This window comes from Crocodylus siamensis, chromosome 2, assembly GCF_052110815.1.
Source record: "Crocodylus siamensis isolate JL-2025a chromosome 2, ASM5211081v1, whole genome shotgun sequence".
NCBI lineage: Eukaryota > Metazoa > Chordata > Crocodylia > Crocodylidae > Crocodylus > Crocodylus siamensis.
The window spans coordinates 222032014-222053042 of NC_143396.1; positions in this window are offsets into that span (position 1 = coordinate 222032014).

Below are 21029 nucleotides of genomic sequence, written 5' to 3' on the forward strand. Positions count from 1 at the left end.
ATAAATCAATTTAATGGTAACAATGACCTGATTTATATTCATATGCAAAAAAGCCAGAAATACACAGATTAACATTTAAAAACACTCCAAGACCCTTAAATGAAAGGTACTATAAATATGCAAAATATTACATTAGAGATCATGAGAATTATATAGATGTCTTATTGAAATAAGACATGGGTGAACAGAATTGGTTAAAAATAGTTCTCTCTGATATCTTAGTTCATGTCTTGAGCAAATATTTAACTCTCTGAAGTTTATAAAACATTGGGCATGTTTCCAAAATTCTTAGTCTTTACCATACTTTGATTCTAGCTGTCAGCAGAGGAAAAAACCATCTAAAGTAGATGATTTTTTATTCAATGTGCCGTGGCAGCCTGAGATGCCTTGAGAGCCTGTCAAGGGTGTTGTAGGGTGATGGACAACAATAGCAGCGTTAGGTGTGCAAACATGTTACACAAGATAAACCCGGAGATTTCAAATAGGAATCAGTACTGTTAAAAACAAAAACATTCTGATCTTTTGTGGTCTGTTGTAGACCTGTAGAGTTCTTTGCAAAAGAAAAATCTGCTCCACTATTTTTCTGTAATCAAGAAACAAGTGAAAACTACAAGCTGGCACTTTCCAAGGGGTGTTTTGAACCTACTGAGGGATGTCTTGAGTTTTAAGGACCACTGATCTACAGAAAAAGAGAATCCCTGATTTTACAGTATTTGTGGCCAATTATAGGGGCAGACTGGTGTAAACTTTCTCTTACTGAATAGTATCTTATACCATGAGTACTTACACTGCACCATGAGTATTTACACTGGAATTATAATGCACAGCCAGGAGTTGAACTATGCCTTTTTCACCTGATGTTTCTACTCAGATTTCCAGTGACTATTCAAACACACTCAACATTTTCTCTCAATCTAGTGCAAACCTATGCTACAAAAAATATAATGCAACAGGGATGTTATGCAAGAATTGTACTTTGCATTAGTTGGGCACTTCTTCATTTCTAGCTAAGCACAGTTAGAAAAATATAGAAAACTGAGCTCATAAAAAAATCAAAGAGCTTTTATTCTTGATTGCTTAGGCATAAATGAGGACAAAATATAATCTTTAATTTAGATTCCTTTCTAATTTCAGGCACATTTTTAAGATGAGCACATGCCTTTCTCATCTGAACTACTGCCCGTTGCTCCTACTTGCTGATACCCCCACTACAGATGTTTGACAGCTTCAGGCAAGAATCTAAAATTTTGGCCAATGAGCAGAACAGATCTTCCAGCTTATCTGTGTTGAATGCCAAAAGGTGAGCTATGCTCTTCAGCTAACGTCTGTGAAATGCCTTACTGTCATAGAATTCCACTCTAGTATTCTAATTTCTTACTTGTTAATGTAAAGAATTATTGTAATGACTGAAAGGGGATAAAATGATTGTTTCCTAATTCTAGTCAATCTGGATTTAGCCAGTAGTATAAACTCCAGGGGATTTCTTTAATTTTATAACCAATTATATTAAGTAACATTTTACCTTCACAAAATACTCAAATAGAACATCAACTTAATCCCCAAATAGGGGATTCTTTGTGGGTTTTTTAGAAGAAAACCTTTATTCTATATAGTTTGCTGGTTGCTAACAGTGGTGATGGCAGTCCCTCAATATGAAGACAGTCTTTCAGTAAACAGGAGGGTCATGATCGAGTCTGGAGGAGGCTAAGCCAAGATCCATATGTTTGACTACAAACATGGCAAATAGTTCCAGGAGGAAGGAGCAAGTCTTGGCAATGTTGGGTTACAGCTTTCCCTTTGTGTCTCTCATTTATCTCCCTCCATAGTGAGGTGAATTTGCACAAAGTAATCAATACCTTGTCATACATCATGGCACCATTGGGGTTGATTTAGTGCTCAAGTCTCTAAATATTAATGCAAATATCACATTTTTTCAGACTGCCCTTCAAGATGTCTTGAATCTCTTCTTTTGCTAACCTCTAGAGCAGTGACCATCAGTGAGTTGGGAGTATAGAACCTGTTTTGGGAGCCAGTTGTCAAGCATCCTTATAATGTATCCTATCCAATGGAAGTGGTACTGTATAAACATGGCTTCAATACTGGTAGACTTTGCTTAAGCCATTATGCTGGCATTTGTTCTTCTGTTCTTCCAACTGATATGGAGGATTTTCCAAAGACGTGGCTGATGTTAACTTCTCAAAGCTTTCAGGTGTTTCTTATATGGCATCTAGATGTTATGCCCATACAGCATGGTACAAATGACAACAGCCTGATAGACAAGACGTTTGGTTTGCATCCTGATGTCTTCATCGTTGAAAACATGATTTCAGAGATGTCCAAAGACAGTGCTGGCATATTTTATCCAATCTTGAATATTGTCATCTATGTTTACTTTTTGAGAAGGTAGCTACCAGGTAGGAGAACTACTCAATATTCTCCAAGGATTACTTCTATAATTGTGACATGTGGAGAAATATCTGGTTGACTTAAGATGGTGTAACAGGGAACCCTAGCCCTGTCACCAGAAAGCAGGCTGCTCCTTTAAGACCAGAACTTTCTGGGCACAGCCTGCTGGCAGGTAGGGGTTAAAAGCTGAGCCCTGCCAGCTGGCCAGGTGGTGGGAAGGGGGCAAGCCATAACTATGAAAACCCTAGGCTGAGCTGGCCAAGGGGGCTCAGCTGCAGAGAGGGTGGACTCCTGATGACTCCCAGAGAAGCTGTGGCAGCCCCACAAGAAGGAGCATAGCAGACAATGGGAAGCAGAAGCACAGAGCCATGGAAAATGTGAGCTGGCAGACTTCCTTCCTTAACTTAAGTGGTTTGTAGCTTAGACTGTAGGGGAGGAAGAGACCTCATTAGTGCCATGGGGAGCAGTCATAAAGGGCCACAGAGCCCAGTGCACTAGTGGGTGCAGCTGTACAGGGCCAGGGGCCCAGAGCTGACTGTGGGAAGATAGGACTTTGAAGCCAGGTCTTAATGGATGGATCTAGGCTACTAGCCCAAGCTATAAGAAAGGGGGCAATCCTGAGGAGACAGAGGACCCAGCAACTCAGTGCCCAGGGGCGCAGTGTGAAAGGGGGCCAGAAGGCCTGGTGCCATAGTAAGCACAAAAGGAGGGCTATGGGCCCGGAGAATGTTAAGAAGCTAGAGCTTCCGAGTCAAACCCTACCTGGTGGGTTTAGGCTGGTAGGCCTAATCTACAGAAAGATGGGAATGAAAAGCCCATGGTGGCTGAGAACCCCAACATAGAAATCCGAACAACGTCTCCAAGGCATGGGGCACATATAGGGATGGTCGGAGCATGCAAGGACAACCATAATCATAAGGGCATACAATAGACAGTCTCCCACTTGTAGGAACAACTAAACAATATTTACCTCAAGATGTGGCAGGCAAGTAAAGGCAAGATGCAGGATAAAATACAGGAGTGAAGTATTAAAGGACTTCAAGGGTGCCCCTCACAGGCCACTAGAATGCCGCTGGGGATGGCAACCTGTTACTGATGGGTTAGTAAAGTATCTTGTTTTTCATAGAATTGACAGAGTCCCAGCATTTCATATGCTTCACAGAAGCCATGAACAGCGACCTGGAGCTCTTCAACTGAATGGACACACACAACACAGTCATCAGCATATTGCAGATAAGTAATGCAGGTGTTGGTTAACTTGGAATTACAATGGAACTAGTTGATGTTAAAGAGATTCTTGTCCATGAGATACTGGATGCAGACTCCAGCTGGAATTTTATCAGCAATGAGATGTGAAATAATGGAATAACAAAGAGGACCATTTCCAAGCCATTGCTTAGGATGGTTGCGGTCAAGTTGTCAAGAAGGATTCCGATGATGGTAACAAATTTTAATGGGCATCCAAATCTGATCAGGATCTTCCACAGGGCCTCTCTGTTTCATAGATGTCATAGATTTTATAGACGTTAGGGCTGGAAGGGACCTCAAAGATCATCAAGTCTAGCTCCTTGCACAAAGTCAGCTAGGGTTAAAGGATCCTAGCAGCTTAAGCATCCAAGAATTTCTTGAATGAGTCCAGAGTAGGTGCCTGCACCACTTCTGGAGGGAGTTTATTCCAGGTCTTGAGGGGTCGGACAGTAAAGAATTTTTTTCTTACATTCAGTCTAAAACAGTCTTGGAAGAGTTTATGACTGTTGGTCCTTGTTTTTCTTTGGGGTGCTCTGGTGAACAGACTTTCTCCCAAATCCTGATTTACACCCCTTATGTACTTATAAGCAGCCCCCAGGTCCCCCCGAGCCTGCACTTTTCCAGGCTGAAGAGTCCCATGACTTTCAGCTTCTCTTCATACGGCCTATTCTCTTGCCCTATGATCATGTACGTGGCTCTCCTCTGGACTCTCTCAAGCTTCTTGACATCCTTCTTGAATTGTAGAGCCCAGAATTGGACGCAATACTCCAGCTGCGGCCTCACCAAGGCTGAGTACAGCGGAAGATGGCATCCTGAGATTTACTTGAGAAGCGTCTATGGATGCAAGCCAGAGTTTTGTTTGCTTTACCAGCTGCAGCATCACATTGGTGGCTCATGTTCACCTTGTGGTCAATCATGACCCCCAAGTCTCTTTCAGCCACAGTGCTAGCAAGAGTAGCACTGCCGAGCCTATAAGTATGCTGTGGGTTTTTTTCCCCAGTGTGGAGTACCTTACATTTATCGGTATTGAACGTAATCAGGTTTGTATCCACTCACTAAATTTATGCCAGTCAGCCTGGATCACTAGCCTATCCTCAGGTGTGGACTCTATGCCCCAAAGTTTAGTGTCATTGGTGAACTTTGCCAATGAGTTTCTGACACCAATGTCCACATCGTTGATAAAGATGTTAAAGAGAACGGGTCCAAGGACAGAGCCTTGGGGGACACCACTGGTCACAGAGCACCATAATGATTTTCTACCATTGACCACTACTCCCTGGGCCCAACCTTAAAGCCAATTTCCCAAGCATCGGACTGTGGTGTAGCCGAGGCCACAGCTGGCAAATTTTTCCATAAGGAGGTCATGGGACACCAAATCAAAGGCTTTTTAAAAGTCCAGATATATGACATCAGTCTTTTTTCCCTTGTCTGGGTCATATGTCACCTGGTCATAAAAGGAGATGAAATTGGTCAGTCAAGACCTACCCATGACAAACCTGTGCTGGCTGTCCCTCAGGATGCTGATGGAATCAAAGGCCTTAGCCAGTCTGTGAAGGCCGTCTAAAGATCTTAGTATTGTGCATGTGGCACTTCTACAGCTGTCTAGCAACAAAAAGCATGTCTACTGCACCTCTGAGTTGATATAGTATATAGTCAGGTGGTCACAGCAGGAGACTGACAACTTCTGCGTTTTATTCCTAACTCTGCCACTGACTTACTGCATGACCCTAGGCAAATCATTCAACCTATCTACCTCAATTCATGAATAGCTAAAAACAGTATGAAAATATTGACTGTTGCTGACAGAAATACTGAGCCCTGGAAAGCAAACAGTGATCCAGTAAAGAACAATACATAGGGGTTCTTCAATACATTCCACTACTTTCTCAACAAACATACAAATGAACATACAAATAGACCTTTGGTATCCTAGATGTGATAACAAGAATACCATGTTTATCAGCAAAGTTGCAATATGGCAGTTGGGAATGGCAGAAAACTGTTGGCCTCCCTGTCCCATTCCCTTTCTAGGCATCAGGAGAAGATTCTTCCCAACAGCATATTATGAGTGCCTTGCTTGTTCTCATTTTAACTATCCCCCAAAATGGAATTTCTTCAGCTGAAATACTCTTACAATCTGCTGGTGAAATCTTACTTTTTCTATTCCTATGGTAAAGCAAAGCAGGACAGGGAGGAAAGATGGCTGCAACTTCAGGAGAATCACCTGTAAAAAAGCTACAAACTCTGGTGGCCCCTGGCACAGAGACATGTTTGAATGGGGAATATATGTTTTGTTACTGATTTTTTGGGCCACAATATGAGTTGGATGTTATATATTTTGTTAGCTCCTACTGTTTTGCCAGCATTTCTCTGGTCCTTTCCTTTGTATCTGTAGTATAGCAGTTGACAGCACTGTTTATTTCCATTATACTACTGCTCAGCTTTTATATAGCACTTACAACTAACTCCCAAAGCACTTTACAAAATAGGGCTGGCATCATCATCCCCATCTTACCAAACAGAAAGGTGAAGTACATCCCAGCAGGTCACACATTGATCAAGTAGCAGACCTGGGAAAAGAACCTAACTCGCCTGACTCCAAGTCCATTGTCCCTTTACCCAACAATGCTGCTTTGTCTTTGTTCTGCATATTCTTTTCTGGTTTCCTGTAATTTTATAGATGTATCTTCTTGTCTCCTTTAGAGTGCTTTTGGTGGATTTTGGCTACCATAGGTTGTGTATGTAGGTACTTCTAAATAATAAAGAACTACAGGGCTAAAAATTCTCACTGTTACATTTTTTCTTGCTAATATTTAGAAAAGCTGAACAAAATGACTGGTTCCAGGGAAGCACTAATAAAACTGTAGGGAACCTTTGAAGCAAGGCTGAATTTTAAGGATTTTATCCTAATCAGAGTTAGAGAGGTAACATCTGCTGCCCATTTGTGTAATCATGGTAATAGACTTGTCAAGGATAGAAAGCTTGAGGAACCCAGATACAGGTGTAACAGCCCCCCCTTGTGTATATGTTTCTTAGCATAACAGGTAACTTTACAAATGTTTCTAACAAAAGGAATAGTTAGGGAAATGCTGTTGCAAGTCAAGAGCCAGTAACTGAGAAAAGAGGAAGCTGTCAAATTAAAATGCAGGCTCCCTTCATTGTATTGTCTATACCCCCTAATTGGGAAAGTGACTTCATTGGGATGTCTCCCATGGAACCAGTATAGCCTAATGATAGCAAACAGCAATCACCACTGCTTAACTGGAACAGTATTAAGTGTAATTTTTGCTTAATGGGGGAAGGAGGCTTGAACATTTATCTAGTGTCAATGACTCAGTAATACTTCAGTAGGCATTAATCAAGCTTGTTGTTCTAAAGTCTGGTCTTTTAATAGGGAAGTTGCTAAATAAAGATTTTCAAAAGCAAGCAGTTACAAGAACGATTAAATGAAGATCAAATGCCACAAAACTCAATCCCTTGTTACAGTAACTAGCAGACAGAACTGGGTTCTTGTTCCCACTCTAAGGACAGTATCTTTATTTTATTCAAAACCTGGTTAATGTACAATACAGAAATACTATTCTCTCAGTGACAGGCCCTCATAGAGAGAGACAAATCATCCAGAAGCTGCAGCTGTTGAAGAATGTAGTGGCCCTCCTGCCAGGTGTGGGTCACCAGCAGCATATAATTCCAGGGCTTCAGAATCTTTACTGGTTCCCAGTAGGTTCCCAGGCACAATTCAAGGTCCTGACCTTGACCCGTAGGGTCCTAACTTGTCTGGGCCCCACATACCTAAGACTCTGCCCTCTCCCATATGCCCATCATGATGACTACCATCAGCCAAATACTGGGACAGATCAAGAGGGGTGCAGCAGTGCAGTTGCATCCCCCTTCTGTTGCTACCACTGTTGTCCCCAGCTGATCTGGGGAGCCCCAGGGTTGCAATGGGACCCCTAGAGCTGCTCTTGTCGTACTTCATCTGTGGGCTGCAGCTGTATAGGGAGCTAGGCCTGGCAGGGGACAGTGGAGATGAGCATGTTTCTTCTTCCTTCATCTGCTCCCTGCTGCCCTCCCTCACCAGGCATTCCACACTGATCAGGAGCAGGTACTAGAACAAGGAACCTGCCCCTTGCTGCTGTTGTCAAATGATGCAGACACAGAGCTACTACAAACTTTCTCCAGCTATGGGCTGTAGAGAGCAGTTATGTGGGGAGCTGAGCTTAGCAAGGGACAGCAGCAATGATGCACAGGTTCCTCTGTTTAATGCCTGCTCTCAGCCCCAGGGGATGACACCAGAGGAGGTGAGCAGGCACTGGCAAAAGAACCCTATATTCTTCTGCTAGTGTCCCTGCATGAGCCTGGCTCCCTGAGCAGCTGTTCTCTGTAACCTCTGCTATATTGAGTAGGAGCAGCTCTGGGGCTCCTCTGAAGTTCAGGCCAGCCAGGGAAAGTGGCAGTGGGCAGGTCCCCCCTTCCAGTGCCTGGTCTCTTCCTGGATCTACAGCAGAGGTGGGCAATTATGTGAACCCACAGGCCACGTAGGGACTTTTGTTGAGGTGTCATGGGCCAGGTCAGGACCCCCCTCCATCTCGCTATGCAACAACTCACCAAAACTCCATATGTGAGATGTGGCCACAGGTGGGCTGGGATCAGTGCTGAGGAGCAGGAGGGATAGGCAAGGCTGGGATCACAGGGTGTGGTTGCGGGGCAGTGAGTGTGTGGCTGGGGCCTAGGGCCCATGGCAGAGCTGCAATCTGCTGCCCATCTGCCCCTGCTATAGGTATGGGTTCCACCACCAGGTACATGCAGGGAACAGATTGCAGCTCTGCCTCAGCCCCAGCCCCAACCCTGCACTGTCACTGCCCCAAGATCCCAGGCCAGGTGCAGATCCCCACCTGCCCACCCATCAAGACCACAGGATCTTGGAGAAGTGATGGCATGGGGTTGGAGCCAGGGCAGAACCCTGACTCTGTGGGCAGGTATGTGCACTGAACACATCATGGCTCTGCCCCAACCCTGGCCCCAGCTCCAGCCTTGTGCTGTCACCGCCCCAAAATCCCAGGGTATCCCTGGCGCTGCCCTCCTGTCTCACTTGCAAAAATCACTCCCTGCCAACTGTGGACCCATCCCAGCTGCTCAGTTGTCATGCCCTCAGTGGTAGGTATAGAGCTGATGGGCTGGGGTGCCTGAGCAGTGGGGCTGGGGCTGGTGGCAGCAGCAGCCAGAAGGAGCCACTACCACCACCAGGGCTGGCAGGAAATGGAGTCCAGCAGCTATGCTGCCCCAGCCCTGCTGCACATTTGGGCAGCATACTTAGGGTTACCATATTTCCAGTTCCAAAAAGACACATGTTGGGGGGACACCTCACTTCCAACCCACCACCCCCTGGCTCTAGCAGTGCCCCTCACTCCCATCCTGCAGCCCCCTGTCCCTGTTGCTGCCCCTCACTCTTGACTCGAAGATCCCTGGCCCTGCTGGTGCTCTTCACTTGTGACCCACAATCTCACTCCCTTACTCCCAACTCACAGACCCCTGCTCCACCCAGCTCTGCCCGGGGGGGCCCCCCAGCTGCCCCCATTCTGACTGGGCCAGAATGCGGCAGCGTTAGTGGCTATGGCTCATGTGCATGATGATGAAATCAGTCTGGCCCTGGCATGGGCTGGAGGGAGGAGGAGGGGAGACCTGCAGCACCCCCCACCCCAGGCTGATGCTTCTGCGCCATGCCAGGTGGCGTGGTTACACCCCACCCCCTCCAGGCAGCATCTCCCAGGTGCCCAACCCCTGCGACCTGTACACTAACCTGGCTGCACAGCTCCTCACCACTCCCAAAGGAGCCCTCCACCCCTTCCCCCAGTGGAGGGGCAGGAACCTCCCACCCTGTCTCTGTGCCCTGCCACAGCCCTCATACCTAGGCACCATTCTCCAGTGCCAGCAGGGACATGCCCTCTCCTCACACACCCATCCCCTCCAACCCTGCCCCCCCACAGACAGTTCCCAAACCCTGACCCTCCAACTCATGCTCTACATAGACTTATCTGCATCCAGCTGTCGGGGCTGCTCCTACCACCCTGCCTGGTTGCATGCCAGCTGTGAATGTGTGCATGAGTGCATTTACATGTGATCCTCTCTGCCTCTGATTGCCCTATACCTGCTCCCACTAGTGAAGCAGAGCAAAATCCCAGACATTGGTTCAGATTTTTAAAAAACACCCAGATGGAGATCAGAAGACTCAAAAAGAAGACATGTCCAGGAAAACCCGGATGTATGGACTGGTAACCCTACATATGCCACAACCCGGGCTACCTCTGTGCCTGGGCTAGGTGGGGCAGAGGTTCCTGCCGCAGGCAGCAAAAAATCACTCCATGGGCCAGTTTCATCGCATGTGCTGTATTTTGCCCACCCCTGCTCTGGGGCTCCCCTTCTGCCCTTGGCCATGCCTTGTCCCCGTGTTCTCCATGTTCTGAGGGGCAGTGTGCTGCATGCACCCCCTTTAGGAAATTCTAAATTCACCCATGCCTGAATACAACCTCATGCACCAGCAATACACCAAGAGTACTTGGCAAAATGCATGTGAGATTATTTTCAGCAGTTACACCTCATCTCAGGAACTCCTTCCCTGCTGAGGCCCCCCGAGACCCTGAGCCTCAACATCTTTCTGAAGTGCTGTAACAACCTTACTCTTTGGTCAGGCAGTTAGGAAACAAAACTAGGCTGAGATATTGTTTGGGGGGTCTCTGCTTTATGCTGATATTCTAGTTCCCTTCTATGTTGTTTTTTCTCTTGTTGCTCTCCTGTGTTATAAACTATTCTGTTCTTTTATTGTAAGCTGCCCTGAGCTTTTGTTGGGAAGGGTGGCTTATAATTTGAATGAAAGAATGGATGAATGAATGAATGAAAAAATAAATAAACCTCTTAAACCAAGCTTCCTTTCTTCTTAACAAGGGCCCAGAACAATGAAAACATAATGGTAAAGCTTGAATACTGATTAAATAATTAGAGAAAGTTTCTAATCAAGACCCAAGTCTGATACCCTTATTTATATTAAGCTGTACTATACTCCATGTGAAGCTCAACTGAAATTAATAGGTTCACTTATAGAATAAGGTTCTGCCAATGATAACGGTGACCTGCCCCTACCTTGATGAGTGCCTGAAACACCACACTACTGAGTCAAGCTACCTCTTGTTCTCACTTTCTGGCTGCATTAAACTTTAATTCTCTTCTCAACAGTGGCACATCTCCAATAGAAAGAGTGCAGCACAATCCCACTAAAAGCAGTATAAGCCTGGCAGTTCCAGCACTATGCCAAAGGAAAAAGTGAGCCTTACTCTAGTGTCTGAAACAAAAATGGGCTAGGCTTTTTGGCCAGACAATGCTCAGTCTCTCCTCTTTTTGAGTCTCTCAGATTTTCTTAGAGGAAGAAAAAAGCACCTGTTTTTTGTATGATCCAGATTCCTCCTCATAAACTAGAATAACTAGTGTCATAACCATAGAATCTCAGGACAACAGTAGAGGTCAGGGTCTACCTTTCACCATACTCCTCCTCTGATAGCTCTCTTTTGACTGTTCTCTGGGTGACACCAGGGCCTTTGCTTAGATGGTGAGCAAAATAAAATCAGTGTGCCTTTACATTTGGTCCAGTCTAACTTATCAAATTGACTGACATCCTAAAGCAGAAGGAAAGGGAAAGACCCCCAGTTAATGAGGAATTTCCTGGACTTGTTCAGTAACCATGGAAGCACACAGTATCTGTTTCTTCAGTGACTGGAAGTTGAATTCCTCTTACTAGTTTCAAGGAGGGAAAGATCCTGTGCCAGTTCTAACAGTTCCAAAAACAGTTTGGTTCAGAGGAGGCTTTCTTCGTCTGCTCATGCGGATAAGTCAAAATGACTAAATCAGTTTGGAAACAGGCACCTTCTTAGACCTCAACTTCATAAGGTTCCAATTATCAAAGACTATAATCAGTTATTCTTAATCTTTCTGGACCACAAGCTAAATCCTGTGCATGTAAATAACACTCACATAGCCACATAATTGCACTTTTGGACACTTAGGTACAGTTTGGATTCTATTTCTGCTTATGCGAATGCCTGCTAGAATTAAAATGGAGAAAGAGGAGCACTCTCCCATGTTAGACAAATAGTCTGTTTTTAGGGCACCTTCTAGGGAACAGGAGGCCTAGGTTTTAGGCCTCTCTCATCTGGAGGAGATTTGAATCTACATCACCTGCTTCAAAGCAAATGCTGAAACAACTATGCTGCAGAGCAGGTATTGCCCAAAGCATTCAGTGAGATGGATGCTACCCTAGACCTAAGCCCTAGACCTATCCTCAAATTACCTTTTTCACCTTGCATTTTATATTCATTGGATAAAATGGACAAACAGATGTAGACTAGTTTCTATTCCATTGGGAAGTAGGAATCAAGACCCCCCTCCCTTCCACAGCAGCCTTCATCTTACTGAGACATCCTCTCTCTGGCTTCTTCTCCTCCTATCCCCACATATCCTCCCTGCTTAGCTTCCTGGTGGGTCAGTTTAAAGAGGAGGACTGGAAAATACTAGTTAAACCACTTTTCTAGGATGCAAACTCAAACCTTCTCTGTGTGAGGAAGGCCTAAAACTTGGGAGTCCTGCTAAATACTATACCCACTGCATTACTGGGCTGAAGGGTGGGAGGACCCCCTTGTCAGTATTTATCTGATATTATGCGCCATATCCAGGTGGTCTTCTCAGATTAGTGGCTCCTAAATGTTATTACCTGTGCTATGCTTTGCAGTTCAAAACCATCAATGCTGCTTGCTGCACTCAGCCAATAACATGTTTTTAGTACCAGATCCCAACCTCCTTCAGTGCAAAAGACAGATGGTGTTAAGTAAAATATACTGTTGTTTAAATTTAGCAAGGAACGGGGATTTAGCTTGCATCCTCCAAAATCAGAATCAAATCAAGATTTTCTTAATCTTCCAGTTAGAAGATTATCATATCACATGAGTTAGCAGAATGTTTTGTGTAGGCACCTAGGGCTTGCCTTGCCACCCCTAGGATCTAAATAGTCCCTCAAGTTCCTCCCTAAATGAGATGAGTCCATACACTTTCTATGCAGGGCTGTGTCAAAATGATACAGCTTAGTCATTATTTTATTAAAGTGCAGAGAGATACCACCAGTGCTACTCCAAGGAGTGCTTCAGAGGCATGAAATACTGTGAAGCCATTTGGAACTCGTGATAGAGGTGATATCTTTTATTAGACCAACTAGATTTTTGCCAAAAAAAAAAAAAATTAATTGCAAGCTTTTGGGCACAAACACTCTTCATCAGGAGTGAGAGAAAAAATTGTAAACGTTCTTCTGGTTAGAAATTAAAGTTCATATTAGATAGGACACTTGAAGATGTGTTTCCAAACAGGAGATTTTACCACACCGTAAACTCTTCTATGAAATATGAACTTTCATTTCTATCCAGGAAATGAAAGCCTCGCCTGATATTTTTACTCCAGGCACTTTGGGATTTCCATCATATTGTTCTGTGCTACATGGCTAGTAATTAGGGCTGTGCAAAATTTCACCAGCAATTTCATTTTGATGCTGTTTTGACTCATTTTGAGCTTGAAACAGTGAAATCAAAATGAAATGGAGAGCCTTGAAACAGCCTCGAAACAAAACAAGGGAAGTTGAAACTTTTTGAAAATTTGAAATGTTTTGAGTTTCAAAGCTCAAGCTGAGCTTGCCTGCAGGGAAACAGAAACTAAAGTAAAGAGAGGGAGGGGGAAAGGGGGAAGAGGGGTGGGAAGGAATATTCTCATTATTGACTGTGTAGCTGGCCAGTGACTCTTTTCCTTCCCTGATGTCCCTTCCAATCCCAGTGCTGAGGGAGAGGGATGGAAAAACTGCATAAAAGGCAGCATTGTTTGAACTGGCCTGCTTTCTGTTTTGGTGTCAGTTGAGTGAGAGCGTACCTTAACACACACAGTGTCACCCACCCATGTCATGAGTTTTGCCTATCAGCAGCCAGAGGTGCAGGGCCCCAGAAACCATAAGCCCTATACCTATGTCCTTAAAAGCTGGCAGGCTGTGTGGCCTCAGCAGGGGCTAGCAAGCCTGCAGTTTTGACCCCTCTGTGACTTAACACGTACACGTGACATGAGTTTTTTGCTTTCAAGACTATGAGGTGCAGTTTCCCTGAAACCCCTGCACCTATCTCCTTGAAACTTGTCAAGCTTTGTGTCTTCAGAAGGGGCTACCATTCCTGTAAGTTTCATCCAAATCAGGCCAGAAATAGCAAAGTTATAGGCTGTTTCGAGCTTCCTCATGACAGCCTATGGGCAAAACATCAAAACAGTGTTGAAACAGCAAAACTGTTTTGATGAAATGAAACAGAACAGCAGTTTTGAATCAAAACAAAATTCTAAACAAAACACTGTTCCGTCAAAACATCAAAACACAAGTCAAAAGGCAATGGTGCTGTTTCGCACAGCCCTGCCAGTAATGGTTTTTGGAAAGGATGGTATTAAATGGCAACACTGTGGCAGACTGGCTTCAGGATACAAACATTAGTTGCCTCAAAATGAATCATCACTTCTACTTTCTGAAACCTACCTTTGCTTCCTGCTTGATAGTTAAAGAGTCCTTAGATAGGATGGAGCTCCCTGTGTGCTGAATATGCAAAAGATTTGTTTATTATAGCACATTATTTTAATGTTTGCCTGGACTCTAATCAGAGTACCCCTTCTGGAGATGGCTTATTCAACTCTTTATAACACTCTTTTGGATCCTTTTGTGGGTGTCATTAGATAAGCACAAAAACCAGTGGGAAGAACTATTTTCACTGCTCTGGTCTAGACTGTATCCCTCTTAATGTGCAGGAGGCATTCCCAAGAAATCAATTTTCCCAGTTCTAACAGGGGGTAGTATTATTAAATTATGTTTTAATTGACCTCATCAAGTGGAGTAAATTCACTACATTGGAGGTGGTAATTAGACTAGATAATAATATTTCTCTCAGACTGCATATGAGGAGATGTAATAAGATAAGCAGTAACTCCTTTCTCTATTTACTCTCAGACTGACTTTTTGCTGCTCTCTAGGGGAAGAATTTAGTGGAATTCACAGCTGACTAATTGTATTAGCAACAAAGTAACAACACCTCACATTCATTTTTTAAAGAATCATTTTGGCATTCAGTGATTTGGATACATTCAGTCATTTCTAGGCTATTTCATATAAAATACAGGCAAAACTTGCTTTTGGTAAATCAACATCAACTGCCAGACCTATTAATAATTCTAAACCTTGGATAGAAAATGAACAGCAAAGAAAAAAGCAAACACTAAATATTGTTTGCAGGCTGTCTAAATGTTAAGGGGATATATCTGGCTTAGAAAACTTGCTTTCTGCCAAAAAGAGGCACAGAATCTTATTGAAACCACAAATACCTTTCAGTCTACATAACTGAGGGAGAACTTTCTAAAGGTGTCAACTTCTAAGGACCTCTACTACTTGAACTAAAAAAGTACCTCATTTAGCAGAGAACAACAGTTGCTACGCACTGTGTGTCAACTGCAAGAATTATACAGTGAAACTAGTAGTTTACAAACACAGTAGTCCTATTTTAAAGACAGTATGTGCAAGCAGAAAGATCTGATCAGTTCATTCTGAAAGGTAGCATAAATCGGAAAAAATACCATGAACTTACCACAGGAGACTCAGACTACCAGATCTACCAGAAATAACTTTTGTAATCTCTTAATTGCTTCTGTGAAACAAGGTAGGGCTTCAAGATCTGGTTTCCCAGCTATCAGCATAGCATGGTGTCTGTCAAGTATCTCCTTCACTTGCAGACCTGTAGGACACCGCCTGCTGGCTGGCTATTATGGAATCATTTCTAATTGGAGATCTACACACCCACATTTCTCCTGCCACAACTTGTTAAAGGAGTTGGTTCAATACCTGGATGTGTAGTCCCATTAGTAGTCCCACAGTCATCCCACGAAGGTCCTACATTCCTGAGGGCTCCACCACCCCTACACCCTCACCCATTCCACCGGGTTCTGATCAGCCGCTTGGTCCTGCAACGTGACTTCCATCCCAAGCAAAAGAAAAACAAAAGAAAACAAAACAAAACCAGGCACTCTCGCCCCGGGATTAGGGTTCCGGCTCCTTTTAACTGAGCAAAAAACATAATTGACTTTCGTGAGGTCAGTCCCTCTTTTTGTCCCCTACCCATACTTGGGTGGCTCTTCCTGAGCCTGTTCTTGAGGTTGTCATGATTCCCGTCATCCCATTAGGTGCATTTGTGACACCATTTTGGCTTGCACCACTTTTAGGGACTTTATGGTACCACAATTCTATACTGCCCCTCTATTAGGGACTTTATAATACAAAAACTCTCCCGGGCTCCACCCAGCATGGTAACAAATGGTTCTAAGTACCTCCGGGGTCAGCAGTCCTCACTCTAAGTTTCCTCTGGGGGGCTTGCTCTCTGCAGTCTCCTACTGGCTCTCCACGTTGCTCTGAATGTTCCCTGCAGCGTGTGTTGGCTCAGTCCTCCTCCTTCTGGTTCTATGCTCTTCCTCTTTGTCTGTTCCAGGCTCTTCTTTATACCAGCATTGGCGCTCACAGCCCCTCCTCTCCAGAAACACCTGGGTAAGGAGGGTTTCTGCCAGGGTCTTTGGGGCTATGGGTCTGGGGATACTGACCCTCAGTTTAGCCCTTGTACTTTTGAGCCCTGTAACTCTTTCTCTCTCTCACAGTGTCCCATAAACCAAATGATATTTAGATAAAGAAAAGCAGCAATAGGACTAATTTGTGTGTGTGTCATCTATAGGTTCAGTTATGTGTAGTATTAAAAAAATTACTATGGTTTGGGAACATTTGCAATGCAGTTGTAACATTCAAATAACTAAGAAATAAAACTCTTCTGTTTATCTGCACAGCTGCAATATTTCAGAGGATTATAACTTGGTCAAATCCAGGAAAATCTGTATATATACAGAACTAGGTACTCCTCTGACCCCATAACTACAACTCCATCTAAATTTTAAATTCATGTTTCAAAACCCCTACACATTAAAAGGCCTATCAAAAAGAAAAAAAATATATGTAATGTTGTGAAAACCACTCATTTTTCTTTATTCCTCACATTTTTCTTTGCTCATACTTAAACAAAAAACAAAAAAAAAACCCCACCCTAAAATAGAGACTGAAGAGAAGGCTGCCACCCAGAAGTCTTTCTTTTTCCTGAGTTGAAACAAGTAAAGCAGCACGTTACATTGGGAAATGTTAGGCCATGCTTATCTAACAGTCACTTCCACTCTATCTCTAAGAAAAATAATTGGCACTGATGTTTTGCCTGTGTGACTTGTATGTGTGTGCATAAGCAGGTAACTGAACAGGCCAAATAATTTGCTGAACAGAGTTCAAATGAACGCTAACATGCAAATACCTGCACAAGTTCACTGAAACCCTTTATGCCCAAACCTGAACATCTTCACAACCTCACATATGTTATTGTGTGTGTGAAGTCCTGGGTTTTTGTTTTTGTTTTTTTTAACTTTAACCTTCAAAATCCAGTATGCTGCTTTATACTTCGCCACAAGAGAAAGTCCTCCTTTCTGTAGAGTCCTGTTAAGAATTGTGCATTGTTCAGTCATGTTGCATTCACTGGGCACATCTACACAAGATTTCATAGATTTCATAGACATTTGGGCTGGAAGGGACCTTGGAAGATCATCGAGTCCAGCCCCTTGCCCCAAGGTCAGGAAGTCAGCAAGAATCATAGGATCCCAGCAAGATAAGCATCCAGATGTCACATGAAGGTGTTAAAGTAGGTGCTTGAACCACCTCCAGCAGCAATCTATTCCAAACCTTGGGGGCTCAGACAGTAAAGAAGTTCTTCCTTATGTCCAGCCTGAAACAGCTGTGGAGGAATTTGTGACCATTCGACCTTGTGATCCCTTCGGGCACTCTGGTGAACAGACATTCCCCCGGATCCTGGTAAGCAACCCTGATAAATCTACTGTACATTAAAGCACACTAATCTACTGCACATTAAAGCATCACCATGTAACCATGCACAGCAGCTACTGTGCAGTAAATTAGTCTATTGCACAGTTAGCTAGTACCTATAAATACAGGTACTAGATTAACTGTGCAGTAGCACTTGTGTAGATGCTGACTGGGAGCAAATTTGCTCCCCATCAGCCCACCAGCAGGGGGCCTGGTCCTGGTCCTGCTCAGCTCCTGGTTCCTGTCCAAGAGCCAGTCAGTGCTGGAATGGGGTTGCTCTCAGCATCCCTCACAGGAGCTGGGAGCCAAGCAGCTCCAGGACTGGGGAGCTCTCTGCTTCTCCACTCAGCTGGAAGCTTCCCCACTCACTGGTGAAACAGCTTTGGCCCAGCCCCTGGCTGGGTGGGGATTTCCTGCCCAGCCAGAGGCTCACTGGCAACTGCCACACCAGTCAATCAGGGCAGGGGGATGGGAAACAGTGGCATGGGAAGGGACACTTTTCCAGCCCCCTGACCCAGTCAGCCAATGGGACTGGAAGGCAACTGCAGGGTGTTAGCACTGGGTTTATGACCTATGATACCTTGTTCCAGGCAGACCCAAATCCTCAGGCTGAACTCAGCCTCTCCATTCGATAATAGACTAATTTTACAGATAAACAGTGATAGCTGTCCGTGGGGTATTGGATAGGGCTGAGGCCCCCATTGACCTTGCACCTGGTGCATCTGGGCTATGAGGGAAAAGCCTTATTATCCTTGCAGAATCAGTCAGCAGCAGTCACCTGGTTCTCACCTGCCAAGTCTTGATGTAATCTATAGCTAACAAGAGGCGTTCTCTTGCTGAAAGTCCACTTTGAGGATGTTAGGCCTACCTCTCCTGGGGCTCCAACCTCCCCTTACACCCCAGCCAAACACCAAACAGAAGTTATGATATTGCAGGAAATACTGGTCATTAACAGATGTTCTGCTCCTTCATTGTTTTTCTTTTTCTCCACCTCAAGACCTCCTTCAATGCTACCTTCAGATAAATAAGTTGAGATGGACCCAGAAAAATATCAGGTCCTCGCTATAACCAAAAAAGGGAACCGTGACCATCTCAAGACAGCACAGTCCAGGTAAGTATTTTTCAACTCTTCCAAAGTCCCAGAATGCTATTTTTCTTACAGGTACAGGTTTCTCTCTCCATGGGCTTAAGACTGTTCCTTGTGAGGACACAGCCTCACAGGTAAGTACAACTTAAAGAAAAAAACCTTTCCATGGATAGTCAGTGTCTATGCCCCACAGCAGTCTGATATCATTTAGGCCCTTTGGGTTTCTTCCTCTTACCCAGTAGGGGGAATTCTGCCACATGAATTCTGTCAGCCCTCTCTATGCAATATAATAACTCCAATGCAAGGGAAAGCAAAGACAAAAAAAACAAACTTCTTTCACACCAAGTGGATGACACTCTGTCTGCCCCCAATGCTCCAGTATCCACAGTAGTAGCACGGTGCAGCATATACCTTCAGTAATTAGACTCCACCGAGCTCTAGGATTGAAATCTAGTCCCAGATTTACAAGCCAATTCCCAAAAATAAACCTCTAAATACCATCAATCCTCTCCACAACACTGTTCCCAACACTGGAACCTCATGCTGGATCTGTGCTACTTCATTCCCTTTCTTCCTTAACACAGGGGAGGTGACACTTTCCCAGCCCCCGGGCTCATGGCTGGAAAGCAGCTGTCCCTGAGGAGGGACAGCACCCCGCATCCCCTGAGCCTCAGGTTGGCTCCCCTGCTAGTCCAGGGCCGTGTGGTGGTGGAGCCTGATCAGCTGCAGCAGCAGTTGAGCCTAAGCTCTCTGATGACAACCCAGAAGCACACCAGGCACATCTGGGGACGCTGACCCCAGGACAAGCCCAGCTAAGAGGAACCCACTGGGCCCAGCAGGTGGGGCAGAATGCAGCGGTGGAGTTCAAAACCCGGTGGAGAGGAGGACCAAAGTGAATATGGCGGCTCCGCAGCAGCCATACTCTGGAAGGCTGGCCCCAGCAGGGGTAAATGGTTGGAACCACAGGAGCAAGGCCAGTTAAGAGGAACTCACTGGGCCCAGCAGGTTGGGCAGAATGCAGTGGCAGAGTTCAAAATCCAGTGGAGAGGAGGACCAAAAGTGAATGCAGTGGCTCCGCAGCAGCCATACTCTGCAAGACTGGCCCCGGCAGGGGAGAATGATGGGAACCACAGAAGCAAGCAACTCTCACCAGAGCTGGCTCAGAGGAGCCAGATCAATTGCTGGAGAGCTGAGACTGGGCCTCAGCAATGTTGACTACTGGAGACAGGCTAGGATAACCTACAAGAAACACTGTGTAGCCATAAGTACTGGGGCTGAACACTGAGGAAAGAAAGCTGAATTCCCAGAGCCTCAGCTTGAGAACAGCAGTGTGAGAAGGACTTTCAAGCTCATGAGTGGGAGGGGAAAATGTACCAGCATGGAGGATTGCATATACCTTCACAACAGTGCACGGAAGCAACTATTACAAATTTTGATTGAACATTATTTTCCCGTGTTGTCATCTAGGAGGTCCTAGGCAGGGTGTAGGAGAGGTGGAGCCCCAAAACACGGAACCTGTGGTGTCTGTGTGGAGGTTATACAAGGATAAAGATCAGCCTCTTTATTTTTCAAGCAACATCAAAGTCATGGCAGAAAAAAACTGATAGCGCCCACACAGATACCCTGGCCGGCAAGCTGACTACACATTGGAGAATGAATATCCACTCTCCATGACAGGGGTCCCAACAGACATCGAAGGACACACACAGGAGATTACAGGCTGGCACCCAGGGAAGCCTTGAGCTCCCCCTGGCTGCTGTATAAGGGCAAAGCAGGGCAGAAGTAGCTCTGCTCTGAATTACTCCCATCAGGAGCAATTTTGCTTTTGGTGGGTACACATGCACTCCCAGGGAAAGCGTACACCACAGTATTTTACTGCACAGTAAGCTTACAGTGCATTAATAGCATATGTAGACACTTCCAATCTTTCATCTATATAATTTTCTATATAGAGTGGGTGTTTTAAAAGAAAGCATAAAAGTACACCCAAGATATAATTTATATCTTGCACCTAGATATAACTTACTACAATGGGAGGTGTACTGAAGTCAATTGGCAGCCCTTACTCATGTTGAGTCATCCTTTCCTTTTCATGTAATCTCACTGAATTAAACAGAGCTATTTGAGAGGTGAATTACTACTCACCGGGTGTGTCTGCATGAGACGTTTACTGTGGAGCTGCCTAATTAGCTCCACAATAAAGTCTCAGCATCTACACGTGTAGCCCTATTAGGCTGCAGTAAACTAATAAATCCTGACATATATACAAGTACTATCCTGTAGCAG